Below are 19757 nucleotides of genomic sequence, written 5' to 3'. Positions count from 1 at the left end.
TTCAAATTCTTTATACCATTTTATTTATTTAATGACTTTATTATAATTCTGTGTAACAGTTTGGGAAGAAGCCATAGGGTTGCTCTGGCTCCGTATTTTTACAGAACCAGGGAGTTGAGAGCTGCGTTTTCATATTCTCACTTGACTTCCAGAATGTCGTGAGTGTGATCCTACTGACACTCCATTTTACCAAAATCATAAAGTCCTACAGATGTGTACTGAATATGCGTGATTCTGCAAAGTCACAGTCATTTGGGTAATTCAAGCAGGGAAATGACAGGTACTTCAACCCCAACTGTTTATTCTGTGTCTTTGAATCTTGACGTAGACTGATAGTCTGATTCATTTTGCAAGTTAAGTTATCCTTCTATATCATTGACTCCTTGTTTTGTACTAAAAAACAATCAGGCAGTGAGGAACAGACATCAATAGTAGGAGAACCCTGAAAATATTGAAAAGTATGTGTATAATGCATATTTTAGGATATTATGCTTTGTTACATGCTTTGTTATTTAAAGAATTGCCCATGTTGTGCCTGAGTACTACTTTATGTGTATATAACCTTTGCTTTCTTTTACATGTGTATATAACCTTTGCCTTCAGGTCACTTTCTTTCTTATGCATTATTATGTGATGCTTTATTAATTCACTGAGAAGATAGTGTGGTCATTATTTTTTATAAGAGAAAACTGAGAAGTAGGGTATTTACTCAGATGTAGTAAAGTTTAATAATTTTTTCCAATAAATAGTTTTATGTGCTGATGTTCCTGCATTCAAATGATGATCAGTGCATGAGCCAAGCTGAGTTGATGGAAAAATATGTCAGTCTCAGGACTTAGCACATTGGGGCATAGAACGTAACCTTTATCAAGACACCACCTGCAAATAGGAAAAAATAATTCTGTTCAGCAAATTCCCAGGTGAGTCTCACACAGCATTTTGGCACCTCCTGATACACAGTGAGGTAATATGGGTCCTGGCTCATTTGGCCTCTGGTTACTATGACTCTGAGATGCCACTGCTACCTAAACCTCTCTTCTGTAAAGGAATCACTGAAAACTTCACATGGTACCTATGACTCTTGGAGAAAACTGCCCTGGCTGATGGTCTGGACCAATCAGAGTGGCCAGCGGTGCTGTGATCTGGAGACACCTTAGGAACTTTCAATACCCAAAATTGATTAGTAGATAAATGTAAATTTTGAGTGGCACAAATGATTCCTTTAAAACTCAGTGAGAGTGGTGAGAAAATTGCCCTAAGAGAAGTACAGTAAGTGTGACGTAGGTAATACTGGGCCGCTTTCTCTAGTAGTCTTTGAATTCCTGCAGATACCAGTGAATCGCCATTGTCATGAGCAGCATTGTATTTCCAATTTCCAAGCCAATTACCACTGAATCGTGAGTAATGTACTTAACTCTGTCTTTGAAGAAGTAGCTCACATTTTAGTCATTGACATTTTATTTTACCTCTTCTCTACTGAGAGAGTAAATGACTCATTTAGAAGTTAAAAAATACTTGAACTGTTTAAAATATTGATGTTATAAGTGCCATAACTCCGAAGAGGAAGCATGAAAATTGGCATTTTAAATGATGTCTCCAAAGATTCCAGTTCTTTTATATAGAATGATATTCACTATTGGAGTGAACCTGTTGGATTCTGAGTTCACCTCTGAATGCCTAGCAGCAGGGCTTCAGTGCCCGGTTGAGTGCCACATAAAGCCACCCTGCAGAGGGGGCCTTGGGGTTAATAATCAATTTCTGCTCCCCTGGCCAATTGAGAGTCCTAGTGTGTGATTTTTCTGGGACTTCTTCTCCTAGTTATTCGACTGAAAAAGTGTCTTTTTCTAATTTTTAAAAAAGTTTGAACTGGTGGGCTTGCACAGTACCTAGGTCATTGCACAAAACAAGCTCTTGATCTGTGTTTACTTCTTATGAATTTCTTCCTCCTGACTAGAGAGCTGTGACTGTGTTTTTGTGATACAGTGTCAAGGAATTGTTGGAGAGAATCCTTCTCTCTTCTCCTCTGACATAAATTATCGGAAGTCTGCCACTGTCCTGGTTGTAAAAAGAGATCACATTCCCTCAACTTCAAAAAAACCCACAATCAATAAAAAAACCCAAATATACAGAATCTACAAAGCCCGTGCTACCCTCTCCCCTTTAATTATGCTTCTAAATGTCCAGAATCCAGTCTCTGATTTTTTTTTTTTTGGCAGTGTATTACTTGTTTGTTTTAATTTGCCAGTTTTTTCCGTGAATACTGAGATGCTGAGTCACCTTTGATACTATATTTGAATGCATGAAGGATCTCCCACTTACAACATCAGAATATCTGCAGGATTTCCATCATAGGCCACTGAAGGAAAAAGTAAACATAACTGTGGTCTGTAGTTCCTCAGTCAACTCTCAAATCAAAGAAGAGCAATAATCAAGTACTTTTCAGTGTATATAGAATATGAAGGTTTTATTCTTGGAAAGTAATACCAATATAAATAGAAAACATTTTCCTTGAAACTAGATAATTAAGTGAAAGAAATACCAAAACAACTCTATGCGATAGTAGAAAATCCTCAGCTTTTTTTGTGTGCTGCTTGAAGTACATGACTTTTGAAAAAGGGAGAAATTGTGAATGGTTTTTAAAAAGTGATATTATTTATTGGTTCTGCAAGCACTTGTTAGGAAGCCCACAGGTTCTGAAGTCCCTCTTTTCTATATAACTTCTATGTGTGATAATAGAGCTTTAAAGTTTTTTTATTTTTTTGGGTTTCTTTTAGCTTTAACAAATCTGGAGGATTTTTTCTTCCTGATGGTAGAGAATAGAATACAGCTAAAATAAAATCAAAAGTCATGGCATTCAGAACGCTTATAGCCTGGGTTTTCAATAGGTATGTTATTTAGTACTGGGGGAAGGCAATTTTTAGATACTTAAACTGCTTTAAAATGTATTAAGCTAAAAACGAGTTTATGTTAGGGAATATATTAAAACTAGAGGGGAAATGGAGATCAGTCTCTATTAATAGACATTTTTGTAGTCTTTTAACGTGTATTACTACATCTGATCCTTAAAATAACTGCATTTGCAATTGAGGAAATGAAGTCTCCAAATCTGTAAGTGTCCATCTGACCACAAAGCTTAGGAGTATTCTTTCCACACTGCACAGATAATGAAAATTGCTATTTTAGGCACATTCTTTTATAGACATGGACAGGAAAATATGAATGCTTAAGTGTTTATAATCTCTTCTTTTTGCTAGCTTTGTGGTAGGCCTTTTTTATACAGAATCTGGATAATGGGAGAAAGATGACAATTGTGGGTGAGGCTAGAGGTAAAAATAAGGAAAACCAGTATGCTATGACTTATTTTGGAAAGGATAGAAAATGGTTCCAAGTGGGAGAATACTAACTTTGAAAGGGTATATGGAGGTGAAAGTAGAGTCACTAAATGTTTTGGCAGATTTGGATAAAAAGTTTAAAAGTTGAGTGGACAGGGAGAGATGAATTTGCCATGTTTTCAGATTGGGAAGAGGAGGAAAATAAGATTTTAAAAGTCTTATCTGGGCGTGGTGGTGCATGCCTGTAATCCTAGCACTTGGAAGGCTGAAGCAGGAGAATCGCTGCAAGTTTGAGGCCAGCCAGGGCTTCATAGTGAGTTCAAGGCTAGAATGAACTACAGAGAGAAACTTCATCTCACTCCCATCCCCAAAAGTCTGTGGATTAAAACCACACTTTAATTATTAATGTTTTGTTCAAAGACTTGACTGAATACTTACATTTCTTTTTTATTTTTTATTTTATTCTTTTTGTTTTGTTTTTTGCTTTTTTTTTTTTTTGGTACTGGGGATCAAACTCGGGTCCTTGTGCTTGCAAGGCAGGCAGCAAAACCACTGAGCTAAATCCCCATCCCTACATTTCTTTTTTAATACTAGGCTGGCCTTTTCTTAAATGAGACCTTGCTGTGGTTTACCCATAAGGTTGCTTGCCTTAACTTACTGTGTATTTTAAAAAATAAACTCACAAATACATCTAGATTGCACACATATTTGCATATGTATGAGTTTATTTTTGATATTTTTATACATTTATATACATTCAAATATATGTGTGTATTATACATGTATATTCATATAACTTTTATATATATGTATATTTATACATAAATAAGCTCATACACAAAAAAGAGGAGGCACTTCTCACAGTATTGGCGATGTTGCATGGCTTAGAACAGGCTGTTCAAACTACTTTATTTTTCTGAATTTGAAAGGAGGACCAATGTCAATAATTGAGTCCCTAAAAAAAAAGAGAGAGATGTCTGTATGGTGAAAGCCCTCATTGGAATTTGGGGTAACTGCTGCTGCCAGGTGGAATGCCTCTATTTTCATAAATTGAAGAAATTTGGTGGAGAAAAATATGGATAAATAATAATAGCAGTTAGGTTGGGTGTCTCTGAAAAAGGGGTCAGAATCTAAGAATAGCCTCAGTCTATTGGAGGGCAGACTTGTACTGAAACGCACCTCATGTGAGGAATGAAAGCAGTGCTTTTCCATTGCAAAACCTTGGGAAGGTATTTTGTTTTATGGAATATTGGATATAAGATCCACATTTCTGGATGCATTCAAATGAAATTTTAAGGATTAACTCATGACAGTGGTGTATTATGTTCATGATTTAGTTTGGAATCACAGGTGAGTAAAGTGCACAAAAAATTAAACAATGATTTAACTCAACAGGACACATTGTATACCACTTACAATTTGGATGTAATTACAACTTGAATGGACTTGGCTTTTCTTGTTTGGTATTAAGAGTTAATTTTGTTGTTGTTGATTTTAGATTTAGAATGTAGTAAATAACAACTTCCATCTTTATATCAAAATAAATGGGAGAAAATCCAGGTTGTTTCTATGCAGTCTAGAGAGATCATAAAAATGAGCTATGGCATGGGCCTAGTTAGGGTTTTGTCTTGCCATAGCAGCCAGACTCTGCCATGAAGTCAACAAATGTAATAGGGCAGTGATGGCGAACCTTTCATGGCTCTCAGTGATACAAACAGCCTGCTGCAGCATGTGTGGCATAGGTTCACTACCACTGCTTTAGGGTATTGATTTGACTTGTGGATAACCGTTGTAAAAATAGGTGATTCTCTGGTGGTTGTTTACTTAGGAATTCTTGGATGAACACCTGAACTAAATCTCTGAATCCAATGTCAGTTTTGAGGTTTCTTAAAAATGGTCTTTTGAGCATCCAGGGACCTCCTGAGAAGACCTGGTACAGTATTAGCATCCATAGTTTGATTACAGGGCAGTCCATTAGCTTGTGACATCGTCAGGTATTCTCTAGAATCTGATTAGTTTTCATAGTAATCAGATCAGGTCAATTCAGAGGTAATAGTGTGTTTCAGATCTTCAGAACTTTGGCAGCACAACTCAAAACAGAGGAATTAGGAGTAAACGAAGCATTATTAAAGAGCCTAATAGGAGTGGGATTTAGAATACATCAGTTGAAAAACTCACAATAGCTATTAGGGTTCCTTTAGCAATTCCCAGGTTCTGGCAGGAGAAATCAAGTATCTAGCCAAACTCAAGATCAAGTAGTAGAAAATAAGTCCTTGTTGGATGATTCTTTTGGTGTTTTTTTTTTCTCCTTTTTCTGTCTCTCTTCCTCTGATTCTTAGGTAGCTCTTTCAATGTTGCCCTTTGTTATCAAGTATTAAAACATACCTAAAGTAGATCTGTGTAAAAACTCCTACATAATACTGGAGGATGAGAAAAGAAATGTGTCTTATTAGGAGATATTTATATAATTCATCTATGGAGAATTGGATTTCTCTAGTAGCAGTTTAAAAGACAGCACAATAGGAATACTTGTACATCATCCAATGGTAGAATGTCAAGGTGGGGACTTTGTCATGGAAGCAAAGATTTAAGTAGGTGGAAGGAGAATTGCAAGAGGAAGTATATATGAAAAAAAATGAAGGACAGAAAATGAAGTTCTGAATTTTGATTTCTTAAATTTGTGTTAAGTAAATTAATTTGATTAGCATTTACCAGCTTCTCCCCTTGATCCTTTTCACTCAGTCTTGTCAGTGAACTAAATACATTTAACTAAACTGGCACTTAAAAATTAACTAGCCTGGGCTGGGGATGTGGCTCAGTGGTGCGTAAGGCCCTGAGTTCGATTTCCAGTAAACACCCCCTGCAAATTACCTGGCCTTTTACGCAACTAACTTTTAAAATTACACTAAGCAGTTACCTACTTACAGGTCAGGAGTAATTTTTTCTCCCGATTTCTCACTGTATTTTTACGATGGAAGAGCTCAGCAGATGTTGTTTGGTTACTTTTTCCTCTGTTTGATTTTTTAAAAAAATGCATTGTGAGTATGTCGTTCAAGGCATTAGTCTAGATATTTCAAGGACATCAAATAACATGACAATATCTGACACAAAGAGAATTTGTACTCACAAAGCAGGATAAGATTGTATCAGGGAACTTGAATATTGTGAATGTTTACTACTTACTTGCTAGATTCAGAATGTATTAGTTTTGTTTCACCAGGACAAAATACCTGGCACATTCAGCTTAAAAGAAGAAAGGTTTATTTTGGCCCATGCATTCAGAGGCTTCAGTCCGTTGTTGGGTGTCTCCCAGGTAAAGTATCATGGTGGAGAAAGCTGCTCACCTCATAGTAGCCGGGAATCAGAGAGAAAGGAAGAGAGCCCAAGAAAAGATACACTTTGCAAAGGCATTCCCTTGGTGGCCTGCTTCCTCCAATGATGCCCCATCCAGCTATTAATCTGTTGATAAGTTGAGCTCTGTCACAGCTCAGTCACCTTGCTAAGGCATCTCTCAGTCAAGTTGAGAATCACTGTTAACCATCACATAGCACCTTACACATATTATTTCATTTAATTCGTCCAGTAAACCTAGGAAATCAGCTATTATTATCTTCTTCTTTCCTCAAAAATACCAAATCTCAAAGACCAGGCAATCAGGGTGATAATTGCAAGTAATTTGCTTAGCATAACTTGATACCTAATGTAAGCCAAATACTGAGCTTTTAAATATATATACTACCTGTATGGTGGTATAATGTATGTATGTAATAAATAATAGGAGTGAATACAAATAATGGATGCCTAAGCAGGTGGTGATTATATCTGATGGAAAAAAATCTAGGAAAGTCCCAGGTGATGACCTCTAAAGAGGTATAAAGACGAGAGCAATCTGTTTAAAAATCATTCTAACCAGAGGGAACAAGGCCAGGAAAGGTGTCTAAATTTGTTATTATAATAAGTATGTTTCCTAGTTAAAATGCTCTGTACTGAGTATTTTAATAGCACTTATAAGCATTTTTATAGCAGATAAAAAGATAAAATGGGCACTAAGAAGAAGGAATATTTTCCCCTAACTCAAGGTATCCAATTCATGTGGGACTTGTGGGTAGTATATTTTGTTGATGCATACTCAAATTTGCACAGTAGTTAGTTACAGAGGGTAGTTTAAAGAGATGGTCATTCTTAGACTTATTTGTGCAGGAGAGTGGCTCAAGGATTCCTACCTTCAGAATGATTGCTGATCACATTTCACTGCTTTGAAAGTGTCCTTTATATCTGTTAATTGGGAACAGATGAATTCAGCAATTAAATAAAAACAGTGACACCATTTCAAGAGCATAAAGCCTGTCCTTGCACTTACACCCTGGAATACTAATGGCAAGATGCAGACATCCCGATTTCTCATCTCCCATTTCTTTGTTAAATATTAATATATTAATTTATATGACTACCGTCTGCCATTAAAACTTCTGCTTCATCACTCCATACATCCAAGTTAAATGATTGTACTTAAACCTTCATTTAGAAAGTGACTTAGGGACTCTGGCTAATTTATCATAAGCCTTCTAAGATGGTTCTTATTTAAATATTATGATTGCTCTTTTATAGACAGATAATAGAAAGCAAAGACATTGACGGTGTTTATTTACAAGCATTGTGCCTAGAGTGTTTCATTCAACATAAGGATAATAATTCACAGGTTTTTAATGCTTTGGACTCCAATGATGAAGAGTGATGCTTGCAGAAGAAGTAATATGTGTGTTTTCCCTGTTAAAGCCAGGCAAAGATTTCCCAAATGCTTGATAGCTTTATAGATTCCATAAATCTATGTTTTTTAATTGCTTGTTATCTATGAATAACTACATAAGACTTTAGCCATTATATACAATTACTAACTTTTTAAGCCTGTTTGTGCATGTGTGTGTGCATGTGCATGTGTATATGTGTGACAGAAGCTACTCTCCCTCAAACAGGAGTACTCTTTATTTGCCTGTTTCATACAGGATTTATGCTTCGTAATTATGACAGCTTTACTACATCGTCCTTTTAAAAATCAATGCATATCAATAAGAACAAATAAAACCATAAAACCCTGTTCTTTACATATAATAAGAAAACAGAGTACACTATAAACTTCAAATAACCTGTAAGAAGAAAGGCAAACATCAATCTCCAGAGAATTTATTTCTTATGTTTCCTTCTCAATTCTATGTAAAGAGCTGGATTTCTAGGGAGAAATATATGGAAATAAGCACATATAATTGAGCTAGCATCAACCCTCAAAAGGAGAAACTCAGTCCTAACTTCACAAAAGCTAATAAAGAGGTACTGACTTTGTCGAATGGATGTAAAGTGTGTAGGACTTAAGCAAGCAGGCTTTCAGAGGCTACTGCTGCTTGGGGGAAAGATGTGACAGACTTCGACCCCTGTAGGCAGTCAGGTGATGGTCCCTGCGACCTGTTTGTTCCTAAGGGATTTTGCAGATCTGATTATGTTGAGGATCTTGAGATGAGATTATCTTGGATTATCTGGGTAGTCCCTAAATGAAATTATAAGTGTCTTTGTAAGGGAGAAACAGAAAAAGACTTGAATCATTTGATAATGCTATTTTTTATTTTTTGAGAAATCCTTAATTATCACATGATTCAGCAGTCCCACTTCTGAGTATATGAATTGAGAACTGAATCCCAGAGGGATATTTATATAACCATGTTCATAACAGCATTATTCACAATTGCCAAAGTAATGGAAGCAACCTGGCTGTCTATCCATGAAAGAATGGAGAAATGAAATGTGACTTTAAAAAAAAAAAATTATTTATTTATATATTAATTGGTACATTTTAGGTATACAATACATTTACATTTATCATTGGGTGTTTGTACCTGAACGTGATGTATCTTAGTTCTTATTTTTTCCCCATTAACTATGCACCCTTCACCTCCACCACCCTTCCCTATTTACATAGACTTTGTTTCCATTTGAAGTGTGACATTGTAACACCTCCCCCCCCAAAAAAAAGAAAGAAAGAAAGAGACTTGAGTATGGAAAAAGAGAAGGCAAAGTGAGAACTGAACAGAGATTGGAGTAGTACGGGCTGGTGCCAAGAACACTGAAAGCTGGAAAATTATGAATGGATTTTCACCTGGAATCTCTAAAGGAACCATCCCTATTAATATATAGAAGGCAAATAGGAAATTTGAGCATTCTATGATAAAAAAAAGAAAGATCCAAGAGGAAAATTTAGGATCCTAAAAGACAGAAAAAAAAAGTAAATGGAAAAGTTTCCCTGCCCATCACTCCTTCAAACATTTATTAATTTTTAATTACATTTTGATGAACAAACAACTAAAAATTATATTAAGTTTCCCAACCCATCATCCCTGTTCATGAAATGCAGATATAGATAGGTTTTAGAACTACTCTAAGAAGAAAACAAAATCAGAATCAAACCGTCGGTTGATGTAAATTCTCCTTAAAACCTCAATCACTGCAAACTCAGTTTAGTTGTCCCAAACAATTATTTGGGACTATGGGGGAAAGGGAAACTCTTATATTAGAATTTGAAATTTAATAAAAGAAATAGACCAAAAAGGGAAGAAATAAACAAGATGTACTTAAGTGAAGGGGAAAAAATGAGTAAAATCCCAAGCAACTTTCAAAAGGCAGTGTGTTAGAAGGAAACCTTAATAGAGAGCATCAAACAGATACAGAAACCTAAGCAAGTGAAAGGAAATAAGGTAAAGAAAAGGCAAAACTGGTCTCACAGAAGTGATTAAGATGAAAGACAAAATATTCAGCATACAAAACGGGAATCTCTGCAGATGAAGAAACAGAACTAATACTTAAAACTAAATCTAAGAAAACCTTCTTGAATTAAAAGAAGACCTGAATGTCCAAAATGGAAGGGAATTCCATGTACCTAGGAAAATTGACGAGGAATGATCAATTCCTATACATGCCTACTAAGAAGAGAGAACCTTAATGATAAAGAGAAAATCCCCATGGCTATAGCAGAGGTTGTTAAACTACATAGCTTAGAACTAGGAAAGGTTTGTATTTTTTTAAGGATTATGAAACAAAGTATTTGTGACAGAGAGTCTCAAAAATATTTGCTACCTGGCCCTTCCGCAGAACATTCAAGCTGATCCCTGGCCTTCAGGAACAAAGCCGAACAAAACACCAACTGTATGCACTCAAATAATAAGGGCAAGATAATATAGGCTGGTCTCAAACTTCTGAAAAGAAACATACGAAAGAGGCAACAGTTTAGGAAACTCAAAATATGGACCGAGAATTTCATATCCAGGCAGTCTGTTTATGAAGTATCAAAACTATGGAAAAGCAGTTCTAAAGATTAAAAACTTAAGGACTTTAGCACCCAAGAAACCCTGTTAAGGACTTTAAGAGGATGGCTTTGACAAACAAGGGAGGACAGGGAATATATTGATAGTGAACATTCAGTATTTTTACTTGTAGACCTAAGTCTGAAAAAAAGATGAGTACATGAATAGAAGAATACTGTATAAATGTTCTGACAAAGTTGTAGGAAAGCAGTGGAGGGGTTGAAAGTAGGGCAGGGGAATGGGGAAAAATTAAGAACCAGGATGGATTATGTAAAGGTACAAATTTCCAATGATGAATGTCATCATACTGCATACCTAAAATGTACCAATAAAACTAATTTTAAAAAGTTGTAGGAAAGCATTAAAAAAGTTTGATCCTTGCCTGTGGATTAGGTACTATTATTAAATCAGTGTTAATTGATTTTGAGAATTAGATTTGTTGTTATATAAGAGAGTATATTCTTGTGTACATCTTTGCACTACATAATGTTTCCATTCCTTGGTGGAGTAGGTATTCATATATAATACATCCCAATTCCTTGTTTTCATCTTTAACTCTCCTCCCTTCACTCTCCTTCCATCACTTGATCCCCTTCTCCTCTGAGAATAATCTATGTCCCTACTTCCTATCCTAATTATCTTTATTCTACTTTGCTCTATATTTTTGCTCAGGGTTTCTTATACACCAATAAACTAAAATAATAATAAAAAATAGCTTTGAACATTCATTTGCAAAAACTGTGCATTTGTTCTTACTATATTCATACATGCTGAATTATTTAGGAATAAAGGGGCAATATGTATGGAACTTACTCTCAAATATTCAGGGAAAAAATGGATGTTTGTGCAGATATATTTGTGTGTATATATGTAAATGTGTATATACATATGTGTGTGTATACACACACATAAATGCCTTGCTATTAGATGAGAGATAAAGAGATGAATGATTAAGCAATTGGATATGATCATGTACAAATGGATATAAAAAGAGCAACAATTTAAAATCTAAGTAAAAGTATATGTGGGATTTTTTTTTTGTATTTTGTTTTTGTAATTCTCATGTAAGTTTCAGTTTATTTCAAATTGAAAGTAACCCCAAATGTGGTACAAAGCAAGTGCTAAGAGATTGTGCTGACAGCCCTGCGGGCAGCCTTCTGAATTCTTTCTTCTTGAAAACTGAGAATGAAGATAGGAGGTCCTTCACTGTGGAGTCTCCTGACTTGGAATAAATTTCCTGGATTCATGCTTATTATCAAAAGCCAGCTGTAGGATTTAGCTTTTTTGATACCTACAATTTTGTAACTTTTTTCTTAATAAGGAAAAAATTATTTGGCTCATTTCATATATATCTCATTGCCTACTGTGTGCACCACTGAAGTGTAGTAGAGATAAGAGTTAGAGAAAACACATCATTTTAGTGAAACTCTTGAGGCTGGAGTATAACAGTTGGTAGTGAGGGTCCATATCAGGCTGAAGGTCCCAGCACACCTGTGTGGTGTTCTCCGGACTTCAGACTCAGGGCAGAGTGAGCTGCAGGGGAGAGTGGCTCTGTTTGAAATGGCCATCCAGGCTGCCAAAGAAAGACCTGGAAAGGGAAATTCAAGGGCTCAGCAGCAGATGTCAGACCTTGAGGTCTAAAGTAAGTCAAAGCATAGTGGTTTGGAGAAATAAGTCTGTAAAGGCGAAGGTGCCAGGGTTCGTTGATTGATTTTGGAGAAGCAAACCAGTTAGCAGGAGACTCAGACCAGTCTGGCCTAGGGACCAAGAGATTAAAAATATGTTCCTTTAATTCATGGCTATGCAGTGTAAAATATTTCTTTTTTTTGGTACCAGGGATCGAACTCGGGTCCTTGCGCTTGCGCAGCAGGCGGCAAAACCACTGAGCTAAATCCCTGGCCCTTATGTGTAAAATATTTCTTACAAAACATTTGATTGTGCTCTTTCTTTTTTAACTTACTTTTTCTTTTAACAGAAAGTGCTTATAAAGCTGTCCCGAATACAATTATATTAAGTTTGTAGTGCCATGTTTAGAAATTTGGCATATGTTGCCTATATTGTACAGTTTTAAAAGTGCTGCTCTTAAAACAGTAACAGCTGAAAATACACTGAAGGTAACAGTACTTTATACATGAAAGTGTTTTCTAAATATGAATAAAATTTTAAAACTTGTGTTTTATTTAAAAGGTAGATAAAGCTTATGGCCTTTGCCAAGTTTGAATCCCTTACTTTGGCCTTTGTGGACATAAATGCTTGCTTTCATTTGTAAGCCTAGCCAGTTCAGGTCCATTCCCTTCGCCCTAGGGGAGGAACACTGTGGTCTGGAGACACTTAGGAGTCAGAGCTTTGTTTCACTTAGGAGGAAGGAAAGATTCTCTTATGCTCGGGTACACAGAATGCTGCTCCCACTGGCCTGGCTGCTGACTAGTAGGACAGACAGGCAGACTGAATGGAATTTGTCCCATGATTTACAGGTGATGATTAAAATTCTGGCAAATTTGAGGAATTGTGAGGTTCCTATAGCTGGGCTGTGGCCCTTAAGTGCTGCAACAGCTGGTTTTTCCTAGAGCTATGCATAGGAAATTCCTCAAAGAAAGGAAACTCTGAAATTGCAGTATTTCAAATTAGTGAGTTAAGTGATGGATAGTAGAAGAGACTGTATAATGGAGAAAGGGAAGCACAGAGAAATCCAAATGGTGGTACGTAGTTCACCTGTGCCACAAACACTGTGCCTCATGCTAAGTTCTGACCTGGCTGTGCTGAAATGATAAAAGAGTCACCATGTTTCAAGAGCTCAAATGAAGGCTGTGGTTGAGGAAAACAAGCTCCCATAAAAATCAGTCTGGGAGGAGGCTAGGGAAGGGTTTCTGGAGAAGGTAATGAGTAAATAAAATTGGAGCATGAGTTAATGATATGAAAACATTGGGAAAGGACAGAAGAGAAACGAATGGTAATATAAATACCTTACACTGGAGGAGGAGGATGAAACCAGAAGAAGAGATAAAAAGATTGAGTGGAAGAACAGTAGTGAGTTCATGTGTGCACGCACGCACACCTGTGTGTGTGTTTATTTTTTTCCAATCACTGCCTTTAGAAATTACCACAGACTTGGTGCCTTACCCCAACAGAAACTTATTCTTTCACAGCTGGAAGTCCAACATTAAGGTGTTGACAGGCCCCGTTTTCTGTGAAACCTATAGGAGAGAATCCTTCCTAATCTCTGTAGCTTCTGCCATTCGTCAAAATGACGTTGATGTCCCTGGCTTGCAGAGGAATTGCTCCATTCTGTCTCTGTCTTCCTGTGTGTCACTGTGTGTCTTGTCCTTTTATGAAGACACCAGTCATATTGCATTAAGAGCCCTTCATATTCCAGCATGAATTCACATTAACTAATCATAATTGGAATGACCTTGTTTCCAAATAAGGTCACCTTCTGAGGTACTGGGTGTTAATCATTTTAGGGGACACAATTCAATCCAAAACAGTATCCGTAAGAGAGTGTTTACATTTATATATTCCCGTGGGCGCTGCTTAAAGGAAGACCACTCAGTGGAAACCTGCACTTGTGGGCTGAAAGACCAAGGTGGTTTTTAAATAGCCTGCAGAAGAAAAAGGCAAATGTGAACACAGTGAACTGAGAAAAAGAACACTGAACATTAATAACTTTAGTGGCCCTCATTAAGTAAACAGTAGCATTTTCTAAGCAGCTGTGTAGAAGCTATTTGAGAAACTCCCTTTGTGGAAGTATTGTGAGGTAGAATAAGTAGGTAAGCCTTCAGCAGGTCCTTAGGGGGTGCAGTAGACATGTCCGGAGCTAAATCATTATACTTTATAGAAGCATAGAGGGAACAGAAACACTGAAGCTAGCAACAGGACTGCTGGCCCACAAAGCAGTTTATTTAAAAGGTTGTACATATTTGCTTTGAAATCATAGAATGAAAGCATAAATATACAAGGTAGCTTTCTATGATGGAAAACAGAATGCAAGCTCTTATCTGAATGTTTTTCTTCTATAATTCCTAATGTAGTGCTTATTACATACATACATAGAGAAGTGGATGAATGCTTTCCAGTTTGTAGACATTCATTGCATATGTACTTTCTCAAGAACATTTCTGTAAACTTAAAAACTGTACTTTTCTCACTGTTTCATGACTGTAGGAACATGTGTGGCTATTAACATACAAGGTACATGAGCAGTACTGAGCCCCTGAGTTGTATTGAAGTGCCTCTTCAAATATTATGCCACAGTCATCTTTTCCTTCTTATCATTTTTATTTCCCATAGGAACAAAAAGGTGAAATAGCTTCCTAATATTATTTTTCCATTTTTATAAGCCATGCAGTTTAAGTAAATATTCTCATTATGCATCTAACACCAATACCTTATACTCTTGTCTTTTAAGTATTTAAAAATTATTATTTTTGATCCATAGATCATAATTGTATATATTTATGGGATACAGTATTTGGATATATGGTTACAGTATAGAATGATTAAAGTAGAATTTAAAAATCTGTTACTTCACTTATCTATTATTTTTCATAGTGGGGCATTTAAAGTTTAGTCTTTTTTTTGAAATACTATATATGCTACATACATCATTAACTATAATCATCTTTCTGTACAATAGATATCAAAACCTATTCTTCCTATTTTGAAACTCTATACCCTTTGATCAACAACTCATCACTCCCTTTCCCAAATCCCTTAACTGTTTTATAAGGTTCACCCTCCCCTCCCCTCTTTCTCCACCCCCCCTTTCTTTCTTTCTTCCTTTCCTTTCCTTTCCTTTCCTTTCCTTTCCTTTCCTTTCCTTTTCTTTCCTTTCCTTTCCTCCCTCCCTTTCCTTCTTTCCTTTCCTTCCCTTCCCTTCCCTTTCCTTCCCTTCCCTTCCCTTCCCTTCCCTTCCCTTCCCTTCCCTTCAATTCATCACTACATACTTTAATATTCCCATTAGCTACAAATTTTGTGGCTAAGATTCAGTTAACTTAATAAAGACTAATAGCAAAACAATCTGTAGTTTTATTTTATTATACAGTGTTACATTCATGTTTTGATGGTCGAATGTTTTCCAATATATTTTGACATTTGAATGTTAGAACACACAGTGCCAAAAAGCAGTATTAAGTCTGCTTTTAGTTCTGTCAAGGATAGTACCATTCAAAAATAAGGCCAACATGTGGATCTCAGAAACTATGGGATGTTAAAGTTACTGTCAATACACAAGTGTTTCTTTTTGGAAAATTACATTAAATAGATTGTGTTAATTTGGAGTAAACCTAGAAATTACAAAGAAAAAAAATGCTTAGAAAGTGAGCAAGGTAGAGAAGACCTAGTACAAATGAGGAGTCAAAAGGCTTGGAATTTGATACCAGCTACACACCCAACTTTTATAATGTCTGTGAGCTTATGCTTATTTATAGATGGATCAAGGAATTTCTTTTTTACTCACTTGGCTTAGTTATCGTGTACATCTAGAGAATTAAAGTTTCAAACATTAAAATTTGTAAATTAATATAGAACTGCAAAACTACATTTTTAGAAAATGTATTGAGAGGATTTTTCAATAGCAGATCAAGAAAAAGTTAAAAACTTTGATTTTAGTAAGCTGCTTAAGATCATAGCAAACTTTCTGAAATGAATCTACACATCTCAGAAATTTCTAATACATGAAGAGAGGTTCAACATCAGTGACCATTAGAGATACGCAAATTAAAACATCTTACCCTAAAAAAGAGTGGCCATCAACAAGAAATGCTGGTGAGGCTTCTGAGGAAAAAGGAATCCTCCTATATTGTTGGTGGCCATGAAAAATAGTACAACCACTATGTGGAATTGGTGGCCATGAAAAATAGTACAACCACTATGGAATATTTCCATATTTCCACTATGGAAATCAGTGTGGAGATTCCCCAAGAGAGTAAAACTAGAAATTCTATTTGACCTAGTAGTCCCCTGCTATGTATCTTCCCAAAAGAGTTAAAGATGTCATATTACAGATACATGGCATACCCATGTTTATAGCAGCACAACTCATAATAGCTAAGTCTGAGAAGCAGCCTTTATGTCCATTAATAGAAGATTGGATGTAGGAAATTGGATGCACCTTGAGAACATAATGTTAAGTGAAATAAGTCAGACACATAAGCTTAAATATCACATGGTTTCTCTAATATGAGAAACCCAAAATACAAATAAATAGCAAAATAAAAGATAGGAAATAGGAAGTAGGGAAAGGGATCGGGAGAAGGAGGGAAGGGAAGGGAAGATGATGAATACAAAATTGAGATGTGTCATGTATATGTACCAATCCCCCACTCAGAATATAATCTTGATAGAATGCAAACATAGACTAATAAAAAATAAAAACTGGGAAAAATTTATACAAGATAGAAAAATGTGGCCTGAGTGAAGAAAACTGCAAGATTCATAGATGCTTAAATGCCACTGCTCAAAGCTGTGTATGTGTAATAGAAAGCATTTCTGAGATGTAGTGAATGTTCAGTACATGTACATTAATGATTAACAGATGGCTGGATACTACTACTTTCAAAATTCCTTTGTTTTTTGTACTGGAAATGCTGTATATGTTTGATATGGCTTGTGTGTAGACACCCCCTAAAGCCTCATGCACTCATAGGTGGGGCTTTTCAGAGGTGGCTGGATCTAGAGTATGTGATGCTGGGATTAAGTGTGTGATGCTGTGTCAAGGGTATGTGATTACTAAATTAGTCCACTGTGGGTTTGGCATAATTCTCGGAATGGATAATGGGAAAGCTCTCCCCGGATGTGAGTGCTACCTGCCCTATGTTCCCTGGACAAATATAAGGGACAGAAAGAGGGCTGCTGGAGCTGCTGGCCACCTGCTGTTTCACTGCTTGCTGTCTTATGCTTTGCTGTCCTCTGCCTATCATGAACTGTTCCTCTTCTATAATTCCCCTCTGCCATGCCACTCTGCCTTGGAGGTAACTGATTATGGATTAAAACCTCTACAAACTGTGAGCCGAAATAAACCTTTCCTCCTTTAACTTTGGCTGGTGGATATTTTGTCTGAGTAATGAGAAAAGTAACTAAGATAGTGTTATAGCAACATAATTTAAAAATGTGGACTCTCTGAAGTTGTGTATGGCCAATCTAGTGGGGGATTTGGGAATCATATCATATGAGAATCCTTTCTGACAACTTTCTTTTTAATCATTGGTAGCACAGGAACAGTGTCTAGTTGAATATTTTTCATAATTTTACTTGGGATTCTTTGGGATAGAAAGGTCAGAAGATAGTATTTTCGTAGTACCATCTAAAGATTTTGTAATTCCTTGAAAGATCTCTCATGTAAGCCCTGGGTCTGGTGACTAGCAAATGCTCGTTGTTGGTTCATTTTCCCCTGGCACTGTGAGTGCTACTGGAGAAGGATAAACTAACTCTCAATTAGGGAAGCTAAAATATTTTGTGAAGAAAGAAGTATGTTTAGTTTTAGACACAGCAATTTTGGGGAACAATAGCATGTTGAAATGAAAATTTCAAGTAGAGAATCCATTCTCATGAATACTTACAAATTTTCTGATGGATGTTTTAAGTAAAGAAAAATATATCATCACAAAATTTTATTTTTTTATGTATTCAGAGTTGAAAATACAAGGGTCATTTTCAGTACAATATTTCAGTATGTAGTCTACTTCTATGTGTGTATCACAGTGGTGTAATAAAAAGAATAATACAGTATAAATTTTATTACTAAACTATTTGGAAATTAAATTTTCAAAGTTACAGTTTTCTTAACATAAATCAACAATGGCAAGAGTGCAGGAGATAATCTTTGAAGAAATTTTTGGACATGGACACAAATTTGTTGGTTTTACTCCTAATGATGTATTTGTAAAGCTATTGTACTGTTATCTATTGTTAATATACCAATGGAATAATTAACCATGATGATAACACATTACCCCAGATTTTAGTGAGGGAAAAAAGACCAAAAGCCTTTTACTTGCACAAATAAAATAATAATTTGAAAATCAGAGGTGACGCTAAGCAATGGTAAACTGCAGGTTAAATTTGAGAAATGAACGGGATCCTTCTTTATTTTTCCCTATCTCCCTTCCTTCCTCCCTTCTATGCATGTCTTTCTCTCTTTTTATTTTATGAATGGATCCTTCTAAAGGAGAAGAAATCTGTAGTAGCTCAAATTATATTTAAATTTTGGTGCATAATAGTGCATGAAATAAGTATATTAACAGGCTTTGTGTGTAACATATGTAAATTAAATGGAATCAACACTTCAGAAAGGTATAAAATTCAAATTACCTCTCTGATGGATAATGGTTTTTTTAAACTGATTGTAAATTGCTGTCAACATGAAGACCATTCATTGTTATAGCTGTCAGTGGGCCTGTGCTCAGCTCTGTGCATCACTGTTAAGTGGGCTTCTATTCCTTTCCTGCTAAATTAACCTGGAGCTTAAACTTGGATTTTAGTGTGGTGTTAGTATGATGGTAATAAACATGTAACAAGTGCAGACACTGAAGTTATGGGATATTCCTGTAATAAAGTGATCCAGGATTTTGTTGTATTAATTTTTAAAGTCATCACTAAAGTGAATTGACAAGTATTTTCCTGGAAATAACTAGGATTCCTATTAGTATATATTTTTCACCTTTTTGGACTCAAATTTTACAAAGAGTTCATGGGATCACAGTTAAATTAAGTTAGTTAAAAAAAAACAAAACCAACTAAATAAGAAACTACCTTTCCATCTCTTAGTAAAGGTGATAAAGTTAAATATATTATTCTGCTTTCTTCAATAAGAATTAACATTTTGTGCATGTTGAAAGGAAACAACTTCAGATATTTTTGAGAAATTATTGTTACATAAATCAAACTGTATATCCCAGAAAATACTATTTTGAGATTTGTTATAGAGTTATAGATTTTATTAATGACCTTTAATGGTTATAATCAATGTTTCTATCTTCTAAATATGACTAACTTTTCATCTGACTATGATTGAGATAATTTTGATTGCAGTTTTCCTATTTAGTTTCTATTTCCAGCATTCCTTTTGCTTGTAACTGCCTTC

The 19757-nt window shown here is 35.7% G+C and overlaps 1 protein-coding gene across 11 annotated transcripts in view; it reads left to right on the top strand.

Annotated features, from left to right (window-relative positions):
• The window catches only part of Klf12 (KLF transcription factor 12), a 663664-nt gene that overhangs the window by 449146 nt on the left and 194761 nt on the right, over positions 1 to 19757 (top strand). The window lies entirely within an intron of this gene.

The sequence above is a fragment of the Heterocephalus glaber genome, unplaced genomic scaffold (assembly GCF_053883595.1).
Source record: "Heterocephalus glaber isolate CG9 unplaced genomic scaffold, H.glaber_assembly_v1.0 deba00001577, whole genome shotgun sequence".
NCBI classification, from domain to species: Eukaryota; Metazoa; Chordata; class Mammalia; order Rodentia; family Bathyergidae; genus Heterocephalus; species Heterocephalus glaber.
This window is presented reverse-complemented; position numbering and strand designations above follow the sequence as displayed.